The following is a 24,926-nucleotide window of genomic DNA, read 5'->3' as shown; positions in this document are numbered from 1 at the left end:
TGCGCCGGAGAGGTGAGAATCCACTGCCCCTTCACCCAGATGTCTTGTCTCAAGTGAGTTCTTCATGTCAGACAAAATGATCCTTTCATCTCATTAACCATATGTCCATTCTCTTGCAGGATCTCCATCTGATGGGGCAGGGCCATCCAGAGCCTTCCCCGCCCGTGTGACACAAAAGACCACTTCGGCGGAGAACTGCGAGAAGACCACCATAGACGTGTAACAACTATCATCCCCACCTTCCACCACAGCAGAGGCACACACCTCAGTGGGCGACGTTAGTGGACAGGTTTCGGGGACACAATCTGAGAGCATCATACCGACGCTGATGCACATCAGGAGAAGAAAGGAACATCCAAGGGAGTCAGCAGTCGGAGGTTTGCTGGATCCCAGGACTCAGCTGAGTCCCAGTCAGATGCCAAGTTCCTGGACAAAGTTATCTCAGAGCTGACATAGATGTTAAGACATGTCCATGAGATTCAGGAGGGGATGTCACGGCCTCTCTGGCGGATGCATAGTCCATTGGAGGAGTCCCAAAGGCTACGGACACAGGAGATGATGCCGGCAATGCGTGGCACCAAGGACAACAATGCAAGGGTGGCAAACGCAGTGGAAAGCCTGCAGCACAAGGTCAGCGTCTTGAGTGGCGGTGTCCAAGGCGTACCTCACTCTGAGAGCCTCGACATCATGTCCTAATCAAAGGGGGACATGTCCCAGATGCAGGTGGACATTGCCGAGGCACTGCTGACGGTGGCCGAAGTGCTGTGGGCATCGACGCCATGGTGCAGACCATTGGGAGGCACCAGGGCTGGCAGTGCCAGATGACTCAGAGACTTTTGGAGCTCACTCCAGCTGCCTTTCCATCCCATGGAAATCCCAGGGCTCAACAAGCACCATCAGAGAGGGATAAGTTGCTGGAGGCCAACCCGGGGCCTGCCACCAAGCGGACGATGGCATTCTCCAGTTCTTTTGAATCCCCTTTTCCTGACATCAGCGCATATCAAAGTCAGCGGGCATAACAGGGTGGCAAGATGATACCAGTGACCAATATGTAATCCGGGGCCCTCCGGCCCCAGGCCCTCCAGAGGACGTCTGCCACGCCATGTGGCATCAAAGGCCATAGGGGGTGGAAAGCAGCAGGCTGCCTCCACCTCTGATGTGCATCCTGGGCACACACCTAGTCCACCAGTCAGTCAGGGCTTCCAACCTGGAACCCTCATATCCCCCGAGCCTCCCCCCCACCTTACATTTTCCACCTTCTCTCAGAGTGCCATTCACCGGAGCAGGTTGTGCTGGAAAACCTTACTCAGCACACTCACCCCCGGCCACGGCAGGAGCCCCGAGACCGCAGGCCCCTGCTAAAAACATTCGGCAGACCTTGCTTAGGGGCCCTCCCATGATCCAGACCCTCAACCTTTGGTCATGAGGTATCCTCAGTCCTGAAGCCCAGCACTTGAGTGTTCAATTGTTGGCTGCTGCCTCCTTCCCGACGTCAGGCAAACTGTTCCAGCTTCAAAGTTTGATTGAAATGCAATGCAATAGTCATCGTCTGGGAGATGGCACATGTACCCACGAGAATCCACTTGAGAATATTTTGTTTATTAAATGGTCAACAGTAACAAAGATTTGAAAATCAACCAAGTACCATTCCACATTTCACGCTAACCATTAAACAACAAGGAAATGTCACCGTTCCATATTGGTTCCAATATAAAGCTATATCAGCTCATTTTCACAAAGAACCAAACACATAGTATTGCCCCTCACAGGTTCCTCAACAGAAATGGAGCATAAGCCTCAGAATGTGTTATCATGTCCAGAACTTTGTCGTAGAGGTGATCTGTCCATCAATGTGTTACTTGCTTCGCCGATCAGTGCAATTCTTCATCCAGGAGTAGCAGCTGTGCAGCCCTTCCCACACGGCCCCAATCTCACCAGAACCAAATCCTGGCATCCACATATTCCACTGGCGCTCACGGTGCAGTTGAACATCCTTGACTTCCAGCGTGTTTTAACCCGCGGTGGTGTACTAGTTACATGCAGCACTCGCCACACCAGCAACAAAAGCATCAGCAATCTGCGGAAGCATTCCTTCAATGGCATCAGCAGGTGGCTCATTTGGATCAATGTCGCCTATCAGATACCGAAGTGTCTTCTTGCTTCAAACCGGATTGCCTTCTGGACTCATAGTGTTCCAGGACCCAGTTATGTTAGTAACAATTGTCCCTCTTTCCGACAACAGTGAAGAAAAAAATAGCAACAGCAGAGTCCAGGCATTTGCAGCCACCAGCAGGAGCAAGCAACAAACATAACCTGCAGCTGTGAAGTGCTCTCATAATTAACAAGGCCAATTCCTTATTAGGAAAGCCTTCAGCTGTGAAGCTAGACGCTGCTCACAGTCAAAGTTAAAGTGACCTTCAGCATATAATCACAATCAGGCCTCTATCCTGAAAGTGTTTGGTAGGACAGACAGTCAGCAACTGCAGTTGCCCCTTTTATGGGTCTCCACAATATTTAAAGATGGCTGGAAGGCTTCACGGATGATAAACCCCTCAACATCCCCCATCCCCCAGGACTGGTTGACATCTGACCTGGAAAGCTTCTGCTCCATCGACCGAGCTCAACCTCCTCTCCCCCCCCCCCCCCACCCCCACCCCCAACCTCTCCCCCACCCAAGCTGTACTTACTTATGTGTCCGCGGCAAGGGCCATTCACCAGGGCTCCCATTTTACAAACTCTGCTGATGTGACAACATACTGGCAGAGGGATGGGAGGAGAGCCCTACGTGGGGGAGCGATGCTACAGGGAGGCCGCTAGGTATATGGTAATGTATGCTAATAGGGTTCCTGACCTTTCATGCCAGGAACTCTGTTATGCCATTGGCAGGGAGTTGGGCCAGTCAAGTAGGGAAATCCCACTGGCACAAAAGCAGTTCTGGGACACCCCTCGATTTATTGCCCCCTCTGCCATTCCCCCTTGCCGAAAACAGAGGCAGACAAACCCCCCCCCCCCCCCCCAACCCAAGATCTTTGTCTTTCCCAAGGACCCAATCACCTGCAGGTGGGGATTTTCCAACCCGTTGTATCAGGACCCACCCTGAGAAAGTTGGTGATCTGGCCAAAAGTCCATTTGCTTTCATTGTGAGTGGCCGATCCTAGCAATGGGCGGGACTGGAAAATCCCACCGGTTGGACCTATTTGCTGCGATGTGAGAGAGAACACTGTTTTTTTGTCCTTCCCCCGAATCATATTCCTTATTCTGTTCCACATAGCGGAGACTAGATTGGAACAACATCTACCTCACCTGACAGCCATATGCCAGAACCAAAAAATGAGGAAATACAAAACAAGAACACAAAAGAATAAATTTACAGACATTGCAGCAGAATGGTTTAGAACATTGGTGCACCAAGTCAGAGTGGTGGCTTATCGGGTTGTTAGACTTTGGAATCTCTTCTTCAAAAGGTAATAGAAGCAGAGTCTGAATATTTTTTAAAGCAGTGGTAAATCGATTCTTGATCTACAAGGGTAATGGGTGTAGGAGAGGACGTAGGTTTGACGTTACAATCAAATGAACCACAATCTTATTGAATGGCTCTGCAGGTTCAAAGACTCAAATGGCCTAGTCCTGCTCCTAATTCGTATGTTTGAAAAGTTGCCATTGTTAATCAAACTCTGTTATTTAGTAAAAATAGGAAGCGAGGCCAACAGCTTTCATCGATAGTGAAGGGGAAACAAAGCGATGAGTATTGAGGTGCTCTGGTGTCCTGGCTTCAGGGTGTTCCACGCCTGGACCCCCAACTGCACAGAGGTGAATATTGCCCAACATCAGGGCAAGTTGTGCATCGTCTGACACCATCCCAGCTAGTTTGTGATGAACAAGACAATGGACAGCTGATATGAGGTGTAACAATGGTGAGTGAAATTAACAAGGGTGGCTCCGAAGGGGCAGAGTACAAGGTCATCTGTAATGGAGTGCATGTACAGAGGATTCCAACTCTATATTCACTATGCTGTGAATAAATTCAGTCACTTTGCATTATTATTCCTTCATGGAGCACAAAAGAATGTGAACTCAAGCGTGCTGCAGGCATGGGTGAATGACGATAGGCTTTCTCACTAAGACACCATTCAGTACAATATTCGGTTTATTCAGTGGATGAATCATTTCTAAGTTTTAAATGTGTCCTGGAATCAACCCATATAATGGTGGTTCACTCCAATAAATAATTTTTATTGTCACCGAAGTAAATTGGAATTTTTAATTTCACTGCTGCTAATTACTCTGATGTTTGACTACTCAATGCTCCCATATAGTAAAAAGTAAAAATAATGATCTTGCTACCCATTCTTTTTTGGCACACTCGGCCACAGTGGATGAAGGTTCTTTGGGGAACGTGAATGTAATAGCTTTTTGAATTATGCCTCTGAGAACAAAATTGACCAGTTTAAAATTAGAATGTACAGTACTTACATCAGAGAGATTAATAATACCCTGAGTACCCAGGCTTAATTAAGTGAGAGCCATGCCTTGATGCGTAGTTAATTTATTACCCTATATGTTGCACTTTCTACGCAAAAGGTCAGTGGTGAAATCAGCTGGTAAAATTCAAAGGCTTGACTTTCTCCTTCTCCGCAGTTATCACTAATCTCCCTCCAAGATACAAGTGAACGGGCAGCACGGTGGCACAGTGGTTAGCATTGCTGTCTATGGCGCTGAGGACCCGGGTTCGAATCCCGGCTCTGGGTCACTATCTGTGTGGGGTTTGCACATTCTCCCCGTGTCTGCGTGGGTTTCACCCCCACAACCCAAAAGATGTGCAGGGTAGGTGGATTGGCCGCGCTAAATTGCCCCTTAATTGGAAAAAATAATTGGGTACTTTAAATTTATTTTTAAAAAAGATACAAGTGACAACCCTTTCAGGATGTCCCGTGATCCAAATGCCAGAGGGAGCAATCCAGCAGTAACCTACAGGCACTGCCCATAAGATAATTCCAAATTCCAACCTTGAGCAATATCTTCCAAACAATTAGTAGAGAAGCTGATTTTATTCCAGATTGGAAGAATGATTTAGCAACAGTGATCCAGACAGTTGTAAATGGCAGGGATAGTATGTTAACTGTAGGAGTCTCTGCCCTGAAGAACATTTTAAAAGTATATTCCTGGGGTTCTGGAGCCTCATGCTAAGTCTTTAAAGCTAATTGTGGAAATGGTGTTGGCGGTGTGTGTGTGTGTGTGTGTGTGTGTGTGCAGCATGCAGTGTGTGTGGTGTGGGGTGTGTGGTGTGGGATGTGTGTGTGTATGTATGTCTAATTTATTTAAACTGGGGACTGGGTGTCTTTGTAAATGAAACCATCAAAGGGGCTAGATGTGCAAAGCAGGCATTTGAAGTGATTTGGGCCAAGTAAACACAATATGGGTAGAAATTTGAATTAGGAGATAAGTGAGGATTTGGATTTTTTTTTTAGCTGTGGCATTTCAAAGGGAGGTAAGAACTTCAGGAAAAGTCGTAAGAAAACTTGGGAAAGTTTATTACATTTTATTTTACCCAAAAGTAGTGCGTCAGGAGAACATAAGGAGAACATAAAAGGTTTTTATTTTCTGGGAAAAGTACATTTCAAAGAATAATAAGGATAATAGTTTTACAGGTCAAAGAGGAGAAAACATATTTCAGAAAGGGTTGGGAGCTGTGTTGTGGGGGAGTTGCCATGTAACATCCTGGAGTGTGATCAAGGACGGGACCTGTGAAAATAAAAGTGAACAGCCATCAGCACCCCCAGAGAATTATTTGTTTGTACCAGAAAGCCGGGCTTTGTTTAAAGCCTTGGATTCCCACAGTTGAGTGAGGGAGGGACAGAGAGCAAGAGCGCGAGAAAGAGAGAGAGGGAGTGAGAGAGTAAGAGCGAGAGCGCGTGAAAGAGAGAGAGAGTGAGAGAGAGAGAGAATGAGAGATAGAGAGCGAGAAAGAGTGCGCGAGAGAGAGAGACAGAGAGAGAGAGAAGCCGTGCAGAATAGCCTCCCTATATTAACAGTGACCTTCTGCCTTGTGGTAAAATGACTGGAAATGCATTTATAGATTAAGAATGGGATCCCCGGTCCCCGAGCCGTGTATTTCTCAATGGCGCACCATTCACTGGCGGCGGGATTGTCTCTACCTGCCGCTTGTAAATGGGATTTCACATTGAAGCCAAGCCACGCCACTGGGAAACCCATGCACAGGGATGCACTGCCCATGGGAAAATAGAATCCCAACGATCGGAAACATCTGGCCTATGTTTCAAAAAGGACTTTGCCTAAAGAGATGTTTGTTTCAGAGTTCAATCAAGTGAAGAATCTGTTCAGGAAAGGTTCTGAAAGATATAATTTAACTGTTCAAGTGTAATCTTGAGTGTATAAATTGTCTTTTCTTTTCTTCAAAAATGTTTCGATTTACTATTTAAAATTTCCAAAAGTGTGATTCAAATTTGTGACTGCTGACTTCAGCACACATATTTTCTTGTGGTTGGATTACGGATTCTTATGATTCTGATTGCTTGCCAAGTTTCGGTGTAGGGTTTTGTTAGCATGGAAATTACCACCGGCCAGATTATAATGTCACCAAGTGCTGGTAAATTCAAAACCAGGAAATGCTGGAATTCCACAGATCAGTCAGTATTTTCATAAAGAAAAGAAAAAGCTGTTTCAGAGGGAGATTTTTAAGCATGTTCTGTTCTTATTTCAGATTTCCAGCACCTACTGTATTTTGCTTTAGCATTCTACTGGCATTTTCCATCTACACCAAAGGTTTCACATATCCAACCCCTCTGCCCATCCACAGCTCATCGACTCTCACCATTGAGAAGGTATTCCAATTCCTACATTTGTAACTGCAGGATGATGCAAACAATCTATTTATGAGAGACAGTAATCTGGATTCTTCGTTTCAGGGACTATGTCCCCACACCGTCGTGAAAACTGTGGCCTTTTACACAAGAGAAACTGGGGCTAGCACGGAGCATCGTGAAGCTCCCAGCTCCAGCAGCAGATATGATCCCCGCACTTCCAGGTCAGAGGCCACGCATGCGCACGGTGGCGGCCTCCAGCAGCCGCGCCGTGCTCCATCGCGGACTCAGACCACAGAGCTGGACCACGGAAATAGTGCCCATGATCGGCCGTGCGCCTGACCCAGACCGCCCGTATAATAAAGGTGCAGTCCTCCCTGAGGTCCTCCCTGCCCTCCAATCGGCCCGTCCCCAACAATGGCGGCTGCAGACTGCCTCTTAAGTTTCCCGAACGGATGGGACCATGTTAGAAATATGCCATCGGAACTTCGGCCAATCAGGGACAGAGACTATCAGGAAGGGCTTCAAGCAATGGTCGCAGGTGGGGGATACATGGCGCGGCATATTTCCTGGGTGTGCCGCTTTTGGGGGGCGAGAGAATCGAGGAACCGGTGCCGATCCTGATTCCTTTCGTGAAAATGGATTCCCTGCCCCGGCGCCAGACGCAATTTCGGTGTCAGGGTGTGGGTAATCCAGCCCAGACATTTTGGGGGCGATGTAGTATAACGTTTAATGGTAAATCCATAAAGATATAGGGCCAGATTCTCCAATTCTGAGGCTAAGTGCAGAGGGTCCTTGGCGTTTTACTTGGAAAAAATCGTCAGTGCCCCCTCACCAATGCTGTGACTGGTGAGGGGCTAGCAGCCACGCCACGTAAAATGCCCGGCCTCCACGAAGTAAACGGCCGGAGAATGGGCAGGTCCATGGCCGCACATGCACACAGCGATGACCAACAGTGGTCACACTGCAAAACATGGTGCTGGCTATGTGCGGACCCGATCTGCCAGATAGTGTCCCCCTTGACACACGTCGCCACCCCCTGTCCACACCCACCAGTCCCCCAGCCCTCGTGGAAGCCTGTGCGGCCAGTAGCACAGCTCCTGCCCGACTGTGGCAACGCTGGGCACAGTCCACAGCCACCACAACCGGTTCCCGCATGGCTGGGACTAGAAGTGAACCACGCCGTCATGAACGCACCCCATCAGGGGTGGAGCATCGGGGGAGGGCCTTCAGGTATGCACTGAGGCCGTCCCGACGGCGTGTGGCGTGCACCACGATGACACCTTTTCAGAGGGGGCAGAGCATACGAAACCTAAGTTGAACAGGCGCCGTCCCCGATTTCAACGTAAAAAGGGTTTCTCCGTCCGATCAACGATTACGAAATCAGCATCGGGGAATGGAGAATCTCGCCTACAGTCTACATCATCAGTGCCATAGGATCACATGACTCCAGTGCAGGGAAAGGGATAGTTTGATTTGGAGCCTCATGCTAAGTTTGTCATGAATATAGCTAGTAGAATGGTCAATGAAAGGCAAAGTTTATCAACAGCCTTGCCTCCAGCACTTCCTGCAAGTTGAAATCATTAACAATCTAATCTAACAACCCTCTTGCAACTGAACTCCTCTGAATTTCACCTCTTCTCTGACTTAGAGCACAAATCTCCGGCCTCTTTACACTCTCGTTCAAGCGTAAGGAGGCCGGTGAATAGCGGGAGAGGCCAAAAACGAGATCCGCAATGAGCCTGCTCCCATAGGCGAAATCAGGATCTGCTCACGACTCCACCATACCAACCCTTGGATTGTGTGTACCCATCCCAGGGGCAACCCCTGTCCATGCCCGTCTGCCCCAATGACCACCTGTAACCCCCACCTATTGCTGAGGCCTCTGGCTCCGTGGCTGAAGACTATTGTTAGGCTATTGGCAATCATGGTTAGGTGAGCACTTCACAGATGCCAAGTAGATTCCCCTGGGTGGGCGGGCCATGTAGCTAGAGGGAGTCATTGACTAGCATCCCAATCATACCTTGATGCCTGGACGCTGTGGGAGGCAACGCCACACACGCAACATCCAAACACCCAGGGGATGGGACACAGCTCCAGGGACTAGCACACGACCAGAGGGTGGGTGAGCGCCATGGGGAGGGGGGGAGGATGCCTTGAGAAATGGGCAAAGGGTCTGAAGGTCAGCCTGCATTGTGGAAGGAAGTATCAGAGGCATCATAAAGGTTGTGCGAAAAGGTGTTTAATGTGTTCTACAAACCCCACTCCCAGTGGTGCTGCCCCCATTACGGTCGGTGACCACAAGGTCCTGGGGTTCACCTTGGGATGGAGTGGCAACTGGTTTGAGCCCCGGCTGCTCCTGAATCATCTGGTTTAGGCAGCTCTGGCTGTTCCCATGATCTGCACCATAGTGTCGACGCCCTCAGCGATGCTGCTCAGTGACTGGGCCATGCTCTGCAGTGCCACAGTCATGCCAACCTGCGACTGGGTCAAGCTCTGCAGCACCTCAACCATGCCCATCTGAGAGTGGGACATGTCCTGCAGAACCTCATCAAGATCGGCCTGATACTGGGTGACATCCCCCAGCCGAGACCCTCAGCCATGGCCCTCACCTTCCTGCGCAACACCTCGGACACCAGGCTCTCCACTGCAGTGTTGGCCTCGGTGCCACTCATTGCCGCCACCATCCCCTGCACCCCTAGCCTCTGGGACTCCTCCAAGTGGCTATGGATCTGCTGGAGTGATGCTGACATCTCCCTCTGAATGCCCCGGCCGCTGCCTGTATTCTCCATCAGCTCTGAGTACCTCAGGCTCAGCATCGCCTCGCCCCCAACTTCCCTGGGATCCAGCAGCCCTCCAACCCCTGTCTCGCCAGGGGTTCCTGCCCCCACCTGATGTGCATCATCAGCAGTGTGGTGCTCACCAGATTGTGCCCCTGAAGCCTGTCCACTAACATGTCCCACCGAGGTGTGTGTATCTGAGCTGGTGGAGGGTGGGGGTGACAGCTGTGCCATGCCTATAACAGTTGCACCCTCGGAGCTCTCATCCGAGGTGTTCTCCTCGGAATCAGGTGGGAGGGCCGCCTGGGATGGGCCATCACCATCGGCTGGAGGACCTGTGGGAGAATGGACATGTGATCAGTGGGAGGGATGAGTCAGTCAGTAAGGCAGTGGATGTTCCCCTTGGGGGTTATGAAGGGTGGGGGCTTTGGTGTCTACTCACTCGTGCTGCCCAGTGTTGACCTACTTATCGAAGTGGAAATTATCTGGAAATTTCAACTTCCAGTAGGTAATCCCCCTGGGCCCGGGACCTTCCCCGAATATCTCGGACTCTGAGTTAGAGTTCACCCACCTGCCACTGTACCCACTTACCAGCTCACTGACCCACCACCTCACTCCCTGCCATTTCACCTAATTAATACCTCATTCACGTGCCATCCTACCCAACAACCACTTCATTACATAAGAACATAAGATCTAGGTGCGGGAGTAGGCCATCTGGCCCTTTGAGCCTGCTCCGCTATTCAATGAGATCATGGCTGATCTTTTGTGGACTCAGCTCCACTTTCCCACCCGAACACCATAACCCTTTATTCCTTTATTCTTCAAAAAACTATCTATCTTTACCTTGAAAACATTTAATGAAGGAGCCTCAACTGCTTCACTGGGCAGGGAATTCCATTACCTACCACCTTACCATCTACTGCCGATCCAAAGAACAAAGAAAAGTACAGCACGGGAACAGGCCCTTCGGTCCTCCAAGCCTGCGCCGCCATGCTGCCCGTCTAAACTAAAATCTTCTTCACTTCCGGGGTCCATATCCCTTTATTCCCATTCTATTCATGTATTTGTCAAGATGCCCCTTAAATGTCACTATCCATTTGACCACCAGCTCACTGATCCTCCCCCCTTACCTCACCCATCCTCCCAACAACCTACTTACTCACCCAACTCCCCAACCTACCACCCTACCCATTCACTCATTCAGCCTTTCATCTATTCCCTTCAATTCAAACTGGATACTTGAAGTTGCCTTAAGGCAAGTAGTGCCATAAGAAAGGGGAGTATCTTATCTACCCCTCTCCCACACCACCCAATTCTACTCCCCTGCAATGGATATCCCCAAGGTGTGCTGTGCTCTGCATTTCTGGGAAAGTTGGACTCAGAAGATCTCAGATGAAATCCAGGTGGTTAACGGTGAGTCAGGGGAATTGTCGAGTGGAGTGACAATCCAACTACGATTGCTGCTCCTTGGATTTCCAGGCCTGGACCTCTTTACTTGGTTGGATGATTCAGTGTCATATGATGTTTCATATTGTTCTGATACATTAAAGATATGCTGGGGCTGATGGTGGTTATTAAAGATATGCTGGGGCTGATGGCGATTTTAAAGATGTGCTGGGGCTGTTGGCAATTGTTAAAGATATGGTGGGGCTGATGTCAGTTACTAAAGGTCTGGTAGTGGTGCAGATGGAGGTTATTATTGGCATCATTATCATCTAAAGTGAATGGCTTTGCACCTTCCTACATTGGTCTCCTTCTGCAAAGGTTTGCCCACTCACTTACTTTGCCGTTGCAACTTCCTACTCCCGTCAACCCAATTTACTGTGCCTCCTAACTACATTTCGATTTAACTTAGATGTACAGATAGATAGATCCCTCACCGTACCACTTGTCACATCCCACCAAACAATGTTCATTTTATCCCTCCTCTCTCTCCTGCGCCCCAATCAATTACCAACACATGAACTGGTGACACTTGAGAATTGAAGTAATCGAAGGATTGGTTTGAACTTTGATCCAGCAGTTCAAATAAATTGAACTCAGAATCTGAAGAGTCGTTCGCCTTCCTGATTTGAATTTGAGTTCTTAGAGCCACTCTTCATTTCTTTGATTCTTTCTGGGCTTTGTCATGACTTTAAGCAGTTTGAAAATACCTGTAGGTCTTTCCAAAACCACGGAGTGAGGAAAGATGCGGCAGGCAAAAATTAAATGTTAAGAGAACCAATAATGTGGTAGTCAGCGGAGCCATTAGGCCGACGATTGTGCAGTCGGGCATCCTGTTTAATGCCTGGCAGAGGCAAATGAACAGCTGCATGAGTAGAGTGGTGAGGAAGTGTGCCCACTTTAGGCAATCTTCCAAGAGGACAACGTGCCATGTTATCGTGGCCAAACGCAATGATTTGGGGTCCTTGGGAATGGACGGAGAGTACAGGCCACTTTAAGGAACATGACAGGTTAATCCTATCCAGCATTACTTTTTGCCAGGTTAAATGGCACAACACATTACCTGCCAACTTGTCCTATGCTTGCTGCTGTCCCATAACTAGTGCTCACACAATATTACAGCTCTCTAACAGTGTTTCAGGCAGGCCCAGGCATCAACCAGGCACATGTTCAGAATTTGAAATCAAGTTGATAACCATGTCACATTCATCTTCCAAAATGCTCACACGTCAAATAACAGTAACACAAACTAGCTGGATCGCCCACGCATTCAATTACCAACACATAGGTTCACCTGTAGGTAGGCACATGTCTGTCATTGTGCATATGCTCTTTGGGCTTGCCTGTCAAGACTATTCAGGAAAATTCATGCGAGTAACCACAATAATTCCATAGATGTGGTTCAATCAGGACAACCTGACATATCACAACACGCACAGAATGGGAAAGGGTGAAGGAGCAGGCCGTCCCCGATGTTTAAGCACTTGATAAGGTGCCACTTCAAATGCTGTTGCATAAAGTAAAAGCTCAAGTCATAAGGAGTACCATATTGACATGGATTTAAGATTGGCTGGCGAGCAGCAGAGAGTTGGCATTAATGGGTATTTTTCTGGTTGGCAGGATGTGACAAGTGGTGTGCCATGAGGATCAGTGCTGGGGCCTCAACCTTTTACAATTTATATAAATGAGTTGGATGAAGGGACTGAAGGTATGGTTGAGAAATTTGCTGATGACGTAAAGATAGGTAGAAATGAATTGTGGAGAGGATGCAAGGAGGTTACACATGGACAAAAATAAGGTCAGTGAGTGGACAGAAATCTGGCAAATGGAGTGTAATGTGGGCACAAAGGACACGGGGAATCATCAATAGATCTCCCCATGCGCTTCATGGAATATGAATTCCCCTATTGAGCAAGCAAAGACTCGCCCAATAGGCGGTACGCGGCGGGAGTTTAAAATCTGCAGTTCTGACCCAGGCCAGAATTCCCATAGATCCTGGGCTTGGACCCTTTTTGTTACTTTAATAAAGGGAATGATTATTAGAAAACTAGCCTTGGCAAAGTTATTACATTGGTGACGAGTAGTAAAAACAGGTTTTTCCAAGCAGCCCTTGGAGTTGAATGCGAACCGCTTCTACAGTAAGAATCAAAATGGCTCTCTTCTGTAAACACAAACCTTATGCACACAATTAATGGAGAAGAATGTGCCCAATACACAGAGCACGTGCATTGCTTCTTCTGAGCTAATAATATTGTGGGAGGTGAGAAGCAGAAAATGATTCCGTTCACAGCATGCTGGGCCGATATTCAGCGCGATAAAAAGCCAGACATACCCAGATGCCCCTGACTCAAAATTGTTTGACCAGCTCGTAGACCAAGTGCAAAATCACTGTGGCTCGAAGCCCTCGATCATCCTCCAGAGAGACCGCTTTAATATGGCAGGGAGAACCCAGGAGGAACCCGTCACTGAAATTTAACCAAGCTGTGGAAACTGTCAGAACATTGTAAATTCGGCCCATCCTTGACCAAGATGTTGCGAGACAGAGTGGTGTGCGGAATAAACAATGTTATAACCTAACGAAAGTTACTGGCCGAGCCTAATCTGGATCTAAAAAAAAGCCATTGAGATAGCCCTTTTCCTGAAGAATGCCGAAAAAGGGGCTCAGAAGGTACAAAAGGACCTGACAGTAATGTCCTCCAGTTGGGGGGTGGGAAGGGGTTGAGGAGGAACCTCATTTAAAACTGTCTATTCTTCAGTTGACGGCACCCTGTGCGAATTGCCCATCACCAAATTGGAGCTTAGTTGGTGTCCCCCTGCAGTCTAGGAACAGTGGAGGTTGAGAAGAGTAAGAGGCAACTTGATCGAAACCTTTTAAGATCTTGAGGGGCCTTGACAGGGTGGATGTGGAGAGGATGTTTCCTCTTTTTGGAGAATGTTAAACTCGGGGTTACTATTTAAAAATAAGACGTGGATGAGCAGAAATCTTTTCTCTCAAAAGTCATGAGTCTCTGGAATCTCTTCCTCAAAAGACAGATTCTTTGAAAATTTCTAAGACAGAGTGAGATAGATTATTGATTAACAAGGGGGTGAACAGTTGTCAGGAATAGACAGGGGAATGTGGAGTTGAAATTACAATCAGATTTTATTGAATAGCACAGCAGGATCGAAGGGCTGAGTGGCCTACTCCTGTTCCGAATTCAGATCTTCATATAGGTATGTCTGTCTGTGAGCACGTTAACTTCTTATTCATAGGTATTCTTACTCACTCACACACCAGTATGCACACACCCATTAACCAGTAGACACAATATTTTTCAATACAAGCTCTGCTCAAAGGTGTGGCTGGGAGACTATGTAAAGTTTATTTTACATTGTTGTATATCTAGATTAACGGCCTGTTCACACAGCTAAGAGCAACGCAGCTCCTTGCGTCCCTGTCACCAAATTCACAAGCGCCAACACAATTCCACACTTCAAAAGGAAGCAATTCATCAGTTTAAGGAGCTACCATGGATTGAGACAGAGGAAGAGCTGGTGACAGGGAAGTTGGAATTTAAAGATTAGATGATCTTGTGCTACTTAAGATGTTCTGCTATTTTGGGAAAATTACGATCCTGTTCCCCACTAAACTCGCACTGCTTTCCCACAGGATAATGCTGATAAAGTTGTCTTGACAAAGGTCTTTGTTGATGCTGGTGATAAACGATACTACAGTCCTAATTTTCACAGTCTCAGGAAGACCTCTCTCAGTGGGCAGAAAGGTGCATAAATCCCCAGTGTCTGATGAGATGTACCCCAGGCTGCTATGGGAGGCAAGGGAAGGGAATGGTGGGGTCCTGACAGATATTTAAATCCTCGCTGGTCACAGGTGACCTACCAGATGATTGGAGGATAGCTAATGTGATACCTTTACTCAAGAAGGGCAGCAGGGATAAACCGGATGATTACAGGCCAGTTAGTCTAACAACAGTGGGAGGGAAATAGTTGGTAACAATTCTAAGGGACAAGATCAATCAACACTTGGATTTGTTGGTGGGAGATCCTGCTAACTAATTTAGTTGAGTTTTTTGAAATGGTAACTAAATATATTGATGAGGGTAGCGCAGTTGATGTGGTTTACTGGGACTTCAATGAGGTCTTTGACAAGGTTTCACTTGGATCTGCTCCAAAAGATTAGAGCCAATGGGATTCAAGGCAAGTGGACAAATTGGGTTCAAAATTGGCTTGTTAATAGGAGGCAAAGGGTGATGGTGGAGGGTTGCTTTATGATTGGATGCCTGTCACCAGCGGCGTATCACAGGGGTCAGTGCTGGGACTCTTATTGTGTGTTATATACATTAACGACTTGGATGTGAACCTAGAAGGTATAATTAGTAAGTTTGCAGATGACACGAAAAGTCGTTGCATTGTTGATAGTGAGGAGAACAGCCTTAGGCTGCAGACTGATATTGATCAGCTGGTAAATTGGACAATTCAATGGCAGATGGGATTTAATCCTGGTAAGTGTTAGATGATGCATTTTGAGAGATAAGGGTAGAATATACACAATGAACGGTAGGTTCGTAGGACGCATTGACGAACAAAGGGACCTTGGTATACAAGTCCATGGATCCCTGAAGGCGGCAGCACAGGTCGATAAGGTGGTGAAGAAGGCATACGCAGTGCTTGTCTTCATTATCTGGGGCCTAGAGTACAGGAGCAGGGAGGTCTTTATAAAACATTGGTTAAGCCACCGATGGAATATTGTATGCAGTCCTGGTTACCACACCATCAGAAGGACATGATTACACTGGAGAGGGTGCAGAGGAGATTCACCAGGATGTTGCCTGGGATGGAATGTTTCAGCTATGAGGAGAGACTGGATAGGCTGGGTTTGTTTTTCCTGGAGCAGAGGAGGCCGAGGGGGGGATCTGATAGAGGTACACAAGATTATGAGACATAGATAGGGTAGGTCATGAGAATCTTTTCCCCATGGCAGAGGTGTGTAAGACCAGAGGTCATAGGTTTAAGGTGAGGCATAAGTGGTTTAGAGGGATCTGAGAAAACATTTTTTCACCCAAAGGGTGGTGGAAATATGTATCATGCTGCCTGAGAGGGTGGTGGAGGCAGGTGCTCCAACAACATGTAAAAAGTACCTGGACAAACACTTAAATTGGCAAGGCATCAGGCTATGGACCAAGTGCTGGTAAATGTAATTGGCATAGATGAGTATTTGATGACCATCATAAACATGGCGGGCCGAAGGGCATGTTTCTGTGCTGTGTGACTCTAGTAATGCAGCCTTTCTCTATTTTGTCTCAATGCTTCTTGGTGTTAACAGAAGAAATTGCTATATGTGTCAGGATTGGTATAATAAAGATGTCTCAAAGTATTGTAATAGCACAGGTCAAGGGCAAACCAGCAGGCACGGGGTTAAACATATACCAAGGGAAAACCAGCAAGCAGGGGGTTAAAGTCACCCACATTGGAAATGATTTAATCATCTCACAGAGTATTTGACTATGAAAAGGGAAACACAGGAGGCCCCAGTAAGTCTAAGGGATCCATTGTCCAATACATTTGCATCTCTTCTAGAAGTTAAATATGTTAAGCACAAACCCATGAGATTGTAAGGAAACATTGTATTCTTTAATCGTTTTCCCATTACGGGGACCAGAAAATATGCATACTGATCACTTTGTATTGTTCCGAATGATTCAGTGACGTCAATACCTGCTTGTGACTCCAAGGAACTTTAAATATATATGCGTGTAATACTGACTGATCAGAGCTGACTTTTGCGAGCTGAAGGGTGGTCGCGGCATCTGTCTCTCCTGTGTGTACACCGTTTTTCCGAATTAAACAAAGTTTTACCAACACCACCTGGTCGAGAACAGACTTTGAAGTTTTTCCTTCCCTCCAACACTTGGTTCCAGAAAAAAGGAACAAAACTGCCAATCTATCTGACTGGACCAGTGAGTTGACTAAAGTGCAGTGTATCAGATTAGCTGTTCCCCAGTTGAAAACTAAGGGCATGCCGGTAGAGAAATGTAGGCTTTGTCCACTTCAACATTGCAGGTTCAAAGATGAAAAGACTTGATAGCAATTATAAATCTCTCTGCTAGGCAGTCAAAGGTCAACTGCATTTGTTTGTTTGCTTTGTCCGAATCTGTACCTGACGTGCCTTTCACTCAGGAAATGCCAACAGGAATGTGAAGTGCATTGAAAAGGCTACACTGTCTCTCTCTCTCTATCTGTCACACACATCAGAGGATATTCTTCCATTATCAAGGCACCTATCCGCTGAATCAACTGCGCGCTTCGTGTATTTTTCTGAGATAAGCTTGAAGGTCAGGACTTAGCGGCGAATGAAGGAGTGACAACAGTCTGGTGCAGGGCTATTAGCAATACATGCCCTCGGTGATAATTAATTAGCCAAGGGTGACATTGACGCAGATTTTGCTGATAAAATAAACAGCGCGTTTAATGCCTCTCGCCTTTATTAATGTGTGTGCCATCCAACAACTTGTGAACAAAGAAAATAAATTGCATTTATATAGCGCTTTTCACAACCGCCGGATGTCTCAAAGTGTTTTACAGCCAATTAAGTACTTTTGAGGTACAGCAACTTTTAAAATGTAAGAACAGAGCAGCCTATTTTCACACAACCGGCTCCCACAAACAGCAATGTGCTATTGACCACATAATTTGATTTTTGATGATGTTGGTTATGATATAGAGATTCTACAATTGATTTTTGATGTCAAGCCATGGGCGGACTTGAACCCAGGAACTCTGTGATGCAGTAGTGAGTGTGCTACCAACTGAGCCACGTCTGACATGTGGCACTGAAAAGATCCTCATGAGTTACAAGTCGTCACAAATCATGAGCCTCACCAAAATGGCCACCCATCTTCAGCCACACCATGAATTTCAAGGGGTGGTGGCGTTAGATTATTCTTAAACTCACCAGAGAAAGTTAAGGCTGCTCCTTAACAGTATTAGGGTCCTTCTTAATGCAAATCAATGTCTCCCAGCCCACAACGGGAACAGCTGAAACTGTGGGATCGCATTTTTGCAGCTACTGTACATTCTGTCCCTCTCGTGCAATCCAATTTTTCCCTCTGTATTCCTGTGGTTGTTTTGACTCCCAGTCACTCTCTTTCCTTCTCTTTCATTTGTCTGTTTCTTTCTCGCTCCTTGAATCTCATTGGTCAAACAGATTAACTGTTTGGCTCATCACTCAACACAGTCCAAGAATCCCAACTATGGAAGCTGAGATACTTACAATACAATAACATTTTGAGCTGAGCTATGAGAATTAATAGGACGCATCACAAGATGCCCCACTGTTTACCAGCAATACTTATCACAGTTCAAATACAATCTTCAAACTCTAATTCTCTTTGTAAAAGTATGCCCTAAATTGGGAGAATGATCCTTCTAGTGAGGCCTGCTGAAAAATTACAATGGTGCACCAACTTTAAAACCATAACACTGTTTATTATTTCTTTCTTCTACTGCCTTAGCTGATCCTGTTTGGAGGTAAATTTTTCATAGAATTTACAGTGCAGAAGGAGGCCATTCGGCCCATCGAGTCTGCACCGGCTCTTGGCAAGAGCACCCCACCCAAGGTCAACACCTCCGCCCTATCCCCATAACCCAGTAACCTCACCCAATACTAAGGGCAATTTTGGACACTAAGGGCAATTTATCATGGCCAATCCACCTAACTTGCACGTCTTTGGACTGTGGGAGGAAACCGGAGCACCCGGAGGAAACCCACGCACACACGGGGAGGATGTGCAGACTCCGCACAGACAGTGACCCAAGCCCGAATCGAACCTGGGACCCTGGAGATGTGAAGCAATGGTTCTATCCACATTGCTACCGTGCTGCCTATGGCAAGACTGTGGTGAACTCTGACACAACATTAGGGGGATCACTTCTCACGCACGTGCAGAGGCCGTGCCGGAGCCTGTGACCTCATGGAGAGCAACATCTCAGACAATTGCCTGCCATCAGACATTGCAACTCCAAGTTAACTTGGATAACCCTTGGGGGGGGGGGGGGGGGGGGGGGGTTCCCAGCGAGTCATTATTCCAGCTTAATGCTGCCTGAAGAACTGGTAATTGGCACACAATTAAAAACATTATATTATTTTTTTTAATGGTTTACTGAAAAACGGTTGCCACTTCTCCCTCCGTTCTCACCATTTCCCTCACTACCCTGCCACTCCCTTAGTTGTTCACCTCACTTCCTCAGCTCCCTCATCATTCTCCCCATTCGCCTTGCTTCTCCTGCTCTCCCCGCAGCTCTCCTCATATCGCACCTTTTCCTTGTGCTCTCGTCCCGCTCCCTCGCCGCTGGCTCATTTTCTGAATGGAGGGTGGCAAGGGAAGCAAAGAGAGGTGTGGGAGGGACAGGGGAAATGAGGAGAGTGGGAGGGAGGCAGGGGAAGCGAGGAGGGCAGTGAGACAAGTAAGGATAGTGGCGATGGAGGGAAGGGGAAACGAGGAGAGTGATCAGGAAACTGAGGATGGGGCGAGGGATACGGGGAAATGAGGAGAGCAGTGAGGGAAGTGAGAATAATGGTGAGTGGGAACAGGGGAAACGAGGGGAGTGAGAGGGAGGCAGGGGAAATGAGGAGGGTGAGGGGGACAGGGAAAATGAGGTGAGTGAGAGGGAGGCAGGGGAAATGAGGAGAGCAGTGAGGGAAGTGAGAATAATGGTGAGGGGGACAGGGGAAATGAGGGGAGTGAGAGGGAGGCAGGGGAAATGAGGAGGGTGGCAAGGGGTCAGTGGAAGGTGGGAGGGGTGGCAAGGGAGGCAGTAAGGAGATCCGTGTAGGAAGTGAGGATAATGCCAAGGTGGGTAGGGGAAGCGAGGATAGTGGTGAGTATGGCGAGGGAAGCCAGGTGAGTGGCGAGGGAAGCGAGGAGAGTGGCGAGGATGCTGGAGAAAGTGGCAACTGGGGTTTCAGGATGCACAATGATGGTGTAAGCAGTTGGAGAAACTGTGTGCTTCAGTGGCCAGAATGGGACCTGACTTCCCGATTTCCATTTCAACATAACTAAAGAGTGATATCTCGCCAACTCTTTTACAATCCTGGCAAGTCACTTACAATTGCAAACTCCTGACTGCCGAAACTTTGGCCACATTTTCCACGCCATATCTTCAGCCTTTAAACTTCTTTTAATTCCACCTGGTATCCAGGGAGAATCTTCACTCTTATCCAACTCATGTGTAGCCGCCTGTGCCCAATGCCCACCCCCCCCCCCCCCCGCCCACCCCCATTGGTGCAGAGCATGGGTTTCCCATTGGCTCTGGCTGCCAGGCCCCAGTGCTGTAATCAGAGCCTAATCTGCTCATTCAAAGGTGCCACTAGATTTTGATAGATGTCCCTCTCACATGCTTGGCTGAGATCAGGAAGGATTGCAATTAACTCCCACAACCCATCTTAACTGATCATCTACCTGTCAGTCAGACAGGCAGGTTTAAAATCAGCCTCCATTTGCCTGAATTACCCATGATTCTTAGCAAATAACTAGGTGCCCTGACAACCACAAAGGCTCGAATATGAACATGCAGACAAGGAGCAGGAGTTGGCCATTCAGCCCCTCAATCCTGCTCTGCCATTTAATGAGTTTATGGCTGAATTGACAGGAACTACATATCTGCTCCCGCTGATCCCAAATAACCAACCAACCCCGTGCTTACCAAAAATCTACTCACTTCTGCCTTACAAACATTCAACGATTCTGGCCAGAACTTTCTGGTCATTCACGCCAGCGGGATTTTCCCAACTCGCAGAAGGCGTATGCCCGCCAGGGGTTTCCTGGCAGCGAGGGGGGTGTTTGATGGAAAACCCAATTGACAATAACGGGCCATCTCCGCCATTGCGAAACACGTGGCGGGGTGTGTGGAACATCCCGCCCTCTGGATGGTACTTTCTGGCCCTTCCCTCCAGCGGGATCTTCCGTCCTCACCAAAGATGATCCCCCCATGGCGGACTCCCCAGCAGCAGGGGTGTCGAGCCCCACAAAATGTCACAGACGTCGGCAGGACCGGAAGATCTCATTGGCGGCCAATGGCGAACCACCTCTGCCGCGGGAAAACATGCCGCGGGTGGTGGAAATTCCCAGCTTCTGCATCCGCCGCCTTTTCAGGAAGAGAGTTCCAAAAACGCATGGTGATCTGAATTGAAAAGGTTTCTCTCTACGCAGATGTTGCTGGACCTTCTGAGCTCTCCTGGCACTTTCTGTGCGACCAGAGTCTGTCACCTGGACAAAATAATAAGGAATGACTGGAAGACATTAATAACTGATTGAAGGACTGTAATAAAATGAATATCTGAAGTCATCTCAGCGCCTTTTGAAACAGGGTCCAGCCCAAATGAAAAGATGACAAACGAAACATTTTCTGCAACAAGGAACGTGTAGAGAGTTCCTGAAAAAGTAAGCTAACCTCTGAGGTCAATATTTGTTTTTTTGAGGGCAGCACGGTGGCGCAGTGGGTTAGCCCTGATGCCTCACGGCGCCGAGGTCCCAGGTTCCACCCCGGCTCTGGGTCACTGTCCATGTGGAGTTTGCACATTCTCCCCATGTCTGCGTGGGTTTCGCCCCCAAAGATGTGCAGGCTAGGTGGATTGGCCATGCTAAATTGCCCCATAATTGGGGGGAAAAAAGATGAATTGGGTACTCTAAATTAAAAAAAATATATATTACTTTTTTTGAAACCCCATAAAACTGAGTCCATCTATTTCCGAACGCAGTTTACTTTTCGGAAAATGTGAGACAACCTCAAGGTTATGAAGTTGAATGACCAGCAAATGGCGCAAAATTAATTTCCGTAGCACTTTGTCAGGGAGAGTATTAAATACTGCAGACTGTAGCCACAAGGTGTTGGTAGGAAATAGAGAGAAATCATTGCAGACAAACCTGGAAATGCCACCAGCTAGAATCTGATTCTCAATGGCTGCCAAGGTCATTTTAAGCACGAGCAACAATTATTGTTCAGGACAAGTGATCATTCTTGCACAATACGGATTTCAGTGAGCCAGTGGCCAGAATCCGACCCCCCTTCATGTTAGTGGAGTACAAGCTGAGGCAAGAGGTTTTCATTTTCCAAAATCCAGCAAGTTCTGAGAAAAATGCACTAACAAGTTTACACTGTGTTTTTCACCCTGTGAAATTTAATTAATGCTTTCCTTCCAGATAAACTCAAACACGCTGACCTTGTCAAAGCACTGTGTGTTGTTAGTCCTTTAAATGCCATTGGCTTTCAGCTGCTTTTTTGCATGAAACTGTCTTCATTAAGTGAACAGAAAATTTGTGGAAGTGACATGTAAACACCTCGTTCAGTTGTATTTAATGACTAAGATGTGTCTGCAGCCCCGCAATAATGCCATTGTGCTTTGTCATTTACAATGTCAAGCACGTTACATTGGGAGGCACATCGCAGTGGCCCCAATCTCTTTATCATAATGAATATCCTGCATTTTCCTGAGCATCTTGAAAAGTAATTGGGCTTCATTTTACTCAGCTATTTATTTCTGTATTGCCCGACAACAACCAGCTTCCCCTGGAATGGAAATGAAAAGCAGACTGCTTTGATGATGAGGAGTCAACTCCTCTAGACCAGTTTAACACTCGAAAGCAAGTTGAAACTCAAACCCATTGAATCAGTGGGTTGAGAGAAGGATTATGACAAGGCTGGGCTTCATCTCATTGGTGCAAACCAAATATCAGTTTGGAAGAATTCCAGGAACTTCCTGATTGTAGTCCTCAAGTGTATACTGGACAATGGATTTTGCAACTGAGGGAGAGCTGGGCCACAATCAAAGCATTTGTTTTTAAAAGCTGACGCTATTTGTACTGCAACACTTGGCGGGGGCACTTCCTGCACTTGTGCATCCACAAGCAGAATCTTCCCAAAACATGGCAGAGAAACAGGCAGCTTTCCTGATGAGATCAATACATCCCCTTTCCTAACTACCCAGCATTCCCTGAGGTCTGATATTTATACTGGGAACTAGTGGTGCCCTCTAGTGTTTGAATTACACTGAGATTTAATAATTAACACTTCACTGGTGCACCTATATACATATCATTACACACCTACGGGCAATTTAGCATGGCCAATCCACCTAACCCGCACATCTTTGGACTGTGGGAGGAAACCGGAGCACCCGGAGGAAACCCATGCACACACGGGGAGGACGTGCAGACTCCGCACAGACAGTGACCCAGCCGGGAACTGAACCTGGGACCCTGGAGCTGTGAAGCATTTATGCTAACCACCATGCTACCGTGCTGCCCATAGTCCCTGAAATGGAGAATCCAGCCCAAGACTGCTTGTTTCCAGCACACCTTCAACTATGGCTTTTAATTCGAGGTTTTCTGTTTCCAGTCTGTAGTGGTTTTCACTATGGATTTGATCAAGTCCTTGCAGTTCCAGAAATATGAGAGAGAAAGAGAGAGAGAGAAAGAGAGAGAGCGAAAGAGCGAGAAAGAGAGAGTGAGCAGGTCCTTTCCCATGAGCGTCCAGGTCTCCAAATGTCTTTCCCCTGGCTGTCTGAAAATTATCCACTCAGGCAGGACCCAATCACCGTCTGTTACCCGGCAGAATACGGCCTTTTGGTCAATTCATTGGCCGCCTGCCAACTAATTGAACCAAGTTCAACCGATCTCTCGAATGCCGAAAAATCAAGCTAGCACGGTGTATTGCGTTGTAAATTTAGAGTTCCTCATTTCCCCAGCTCAAATTAAATATACATGCCTATTGAGCATCCATAGATCAAAATGATAACAGCAACAATAATCAGGAAAAAGGGATCAACAGTGTTGCTCGTTCTGGTGAGTGTGCTTTACACTCAATTGGCTCTGTTTTATCACCTTGCTCTAGAGTCGCCAGGTATCTTTATGATACCACCACCAGGTTCAAGTTCAACTGCTGATCAATGACTCAGTACACCAGTTAGTAAGGTTCAAATCAAAATACATTTATTATACACACAGTCAATCGCTACTCATGCATAAATACTACAAAACTAGGCTACTTCTACCACTAAAGGCCGATACTTATCTTTGGAAAAGGAACTCACTGGGTCAGGGAACAATGGCCTCTTGTTCAATCCTGAGACTGCAGGCTTCCAGCTGGTATGGACGAAGGGTTAGGAGCGCCTATCTTGTAGCGTGCGTTGACTGGACACTTACCTGTTGGTGCAGCTGCTAGGCAGGTCTCTGTCAAGGGTTGTTTCGAGCTGCTGAGAGACCCTGCCAAGAAGGCCGAATTGAATTGGGGACTCTCTTTTATAGTCCCCAGGGGCTTCGCGCCCTGTTGGGCGGACCCCATACCTGGCTCCAATCGATTGGATTGATTTCCCTAATGCTGGGGCTGCTCCCTGATCGCTGGGCGGTCCTTGGGTGCTCGTTGGCTTCTTTTGTCTTGGACTCCTGCTGGTGCCGAGGAGTCTGGTTTTACCTTGATTGTCCTTAGTTGTAGCTATTGTGCCCGGGAATCGCTCATTAATATGTATGACTGCTGGTTTCAGTGCTGTCTGCTTTCTGCAGACCGAATACACAGGAAAACTCTGCAAACTGCTTGTTTTCTGAGACTGTCCGTTTTTCCCTGCGCTCTTTGCGAATCTCCATTTTAACTCGGAAAGTGGCCAACCCAGGTGGCTACAACAGACAATGTAAAAAAGTGTCTAATTGTGCGCATTTACAATAAGTCTGTCCATCCCACTTACTATCTTCTATCTACTGCACCTATGCCAACTTAAGTGTCATCTAGCTTGCTAATCTTCCAGAAGTGTCGAGATGTTCCAGCACCTCCGCTGCAGGAGGCACCGGCATCACTTCCTCCTCACCTAGGTAGTTCTCCGGACCCTGGGCTA

This window comes from Scyliorhinus canicula, chromosome 19, assembly GCF_902713615.1.
Source record: "Scyliorhinus canicula chromosome 19, sScyCan1.1, whole genome shotgun sequence".
NCBI classification, from domain to species: domain Eukaryota; kingdom Metazoa; phylum Chordata; class Chondrichthyes; order Carcharhiniformes; family Scyliorhinidae; genus Scyliorhinus; species Scyliorhinus canicula.
The sequence above is the reverse complement of the archived record's forward strand: the minus strand, read 5'-3'. Positions refer to the sequence as shown.